Source organism: Arachis hypogaea, chromosome 8 (genome assembly GCF_003086295.3).
Source record: "Arachis hypogaea cultivar Tifrunner chromosome 8, arahy.Tifrunner.gnm2.J5K5, whole genome shotgun sequence".
NCBI lineage: Eukaryota > Viridiplantae > Streptophyta > Magnoliopsida > Fabales > Fabaceae > Arachis > Arachis hypogaea.
The window spans coordinates 21,122,977-21,125,907 of NC_092043.1; positions in this window are offsets into that span (position 1 = coordinate 21,122,977).

Genomic DNA, 2,931 nt, shown 5'->3' on the forward strand with positions numbered 1-2,931 from the left:
TGAAACTCATTTTTCCAAGATTTTGGGTGATGCGGCCGCGTGGGTGACGCGATCGCGTGATAGGCCATATTATGGGGATTGACACAGATGCATGGGGCACGCGTTCGCGTGGCAGCGTTTGTGCTACTAGCACGAGTCCAGCCCAATTCTAGCGCAACTTTCGGCCATACACCCATTTTACGTCGATTACCAGGTCACGCGGCCGCGTGGGTGACGCGGACGCGTGGGAGGCATGTTTCGCATGTGACACGGACGCGTCAGCGATGCGTTCGTGTGAGGCGATTTGTGCCGAAGGCACGCCTCCAGCCACGCTCTCGCGTGACTCTCTGATCAATTTATTTTCTCCCTAATGCACATACGACGCGGACGCGTCGACGACGCTTACGCGTCGCGTGCGTAAAATTTTTTTATTTTATGATTATGCAGTATGCAGAGTGCAATGCTTAATATGAATGCTATGCATGATTCCAGGTTTAATAAAAATTCAAAAATAAATAAAACATATTAGAATTAAAACTGAAAATGGACGATCATACCATGGTGGGTTGTCTCCCACCTAGCACTTTTAGTTAAAGTCCTTAAGTTGGGCATTTGGCGAGCTCCTTGTCATGGTGGCTTATGCTTGTACTGATCCAGGAATCTCCACCAATGTTTGCAAATCCAATATCCTCCCGGATCCTAAATCTTGTTTCTACACCCGTCATCAAGTTGATTATCATGATTCCATCCGGGTGGTTCAGCTTTAGAATTCTCACTGAAGCGTCCAAACAACTTCCTAGACCCATTTAATTGAGCTCTATACCAACCTTTGCAGTTAAACTTAAAGCTTCCAACCATAATGAACTTTGCAGGAAAATTCTCACCACTGACCATCTTCCTCTTACTCTTTATGCCATAAAGAGCTCTAAGTTGACTATCCGTCTCCAGTAGCCCATATTCAAGTGGAATTAGAAAGCTAAGGGATATGAATTTTACCCACTTGAATGTTGTGAAGGATGATGGCAACTTAGGGGGAGGTATTTTTAATGAACGTGCAAGCTCCACTCCCTTGTGCTCTTCTTTGACATCTTCCACCTCTTTGCAAGCTTCTTCAATTTCAACCTCTTCCTCTTGGTAGCTTTCTTCCAATTTAATCTCTTCTTTATTGCGCACCAAGGGCATGGGAGGTTGTGCCTCTTCTTCTTGAATCTCCATCTCTTGATTAACCTCTTCCAAGTCTTCTATTATGACATGCCTTGGAGGTTGTACACCCTCCTCAACATCAATTTCAAATACCTTGGAAGGAGGCTTTATGACTTGAATTTCCCATGGAGGTTCTGCATCTCCTAAGTCTTCAACCACTGCCTCCTCTTCTTCTTCAATAATTCTGGCTTCCTCCTATCAAATCATGATGCTCACTATCCACCGAAGTGCCCAATTTCTCCTTCATGCTACGTTCTTCAGTAGATTTTCCACATGAAACCATGGGGGTTCTTTGAATGTCCGAACGTCGGAAAGGTAATCGATTTCTTGCTTGATCCAGGTATTTAAGTATGAAATCGTATTCATCCTCGATGATTTTCTTTTCAACTATTTATTCACCTTCAAGCACAAAATCATCCTTATTGTCTTCCTTCACTAGTTCTTCAGCCGCGCTGTCAACTTCAAGGGTCTCTACTACCTTCACCTTTAAGGCATCCTCTAGCTCCTTATGAAGTATGGATTCACGAAGATGATTTCTTCTCTCTTGTTCCTTGTCAATAGCATCATTGGGATCATGTTGCTCTTGGATTGATGGATATGGGTGCTCTTCCATGGATGGTGGTGATAGGGTGGAGAGATCATTCTGTGGTTGAAAAGGAAGTGCACTAGAGCTTGAGGGTTGATTGTTGAAGGTATTTGGTGGTCTGATTTGGGCGGCGAGAGCTTGTATAGTAGAGTTTAGATCAGCAATTGCTTTCTCCAAAGAGATTTGGGGTGGATAGGAGGGTTCATTTGTTGGGAGAAAGGATTCATGGTAGGAAGGTGGTTCATCTTGATAATGAATAGGAGATGGTGTGTATTGAGGTGGCGGTTCTGTGTATGGTTCATTTGGCTCATAAGGTGGTTGGTATGGTGGGTACGGGTTAGGATCGTATGAGGGTGTTTGGTAGTAAGGGGCTCGTGAGTATGGTGGTCCAAAGCTATGTTGAGGGGGCTCATAGACGTATGGTGGTGGTTGTTGATAATCAGAAGAATGCTCACCATAGCCATTGCCTTGATATGCATCACAGAACGGTTGTTGACAGTCCATTGGAGGTGGTTGTTGCCATGAGGGTTGATTAAATCCTTGTGCCTCCTCCCATCTTTGATTGTTCCAACCTTGATGCTGGTTCTCATTATAATCTCCTCTTCCTGCAACATAGTTGTAACCAGACTCATAGCCAAAAGGGGTGAGAGTTCATAGTAGTAGAAGAACTAAGGGGGAAAAAGAAGAAACAAATAAACAAGTAAAAGAAAAATATTTTTTTTTGAAAAATATTTACAATAACCAATAATAAGGCACACGTTTGCAATTCTCCGGCAACGGTGCCATTTTGAAGAACTGGGGATTGACGGTTTAGAAGTTATAGTAAACTCTCGTTGTAAGTATAGTTACTAAACCAAGCAATCAACCTTTCTTACAAATGTTTTGGTTGTCACAAGTAACAAACCCCTTTTGAAATTGATAACCGAGTATTCAAACCTCGGGTCGTCTTCTCAAGGAATTGCAGGGAGGTATGTTCTTATTATTGGCTATGAAAAAGGTAAAATTGGGGGTTTTGGAAGTAAGGAAGAAGTATGACAAGTAATACTATAAAACAAACTCTTGGCAAGATATGAAATTTCGGAAGTCCTATCCTAGTTACTCCTATAAGAATGGAAGTTAATCCCACTTAGTTAACCTTTGCGTAAGCAAGGGAAAGTCAAGTG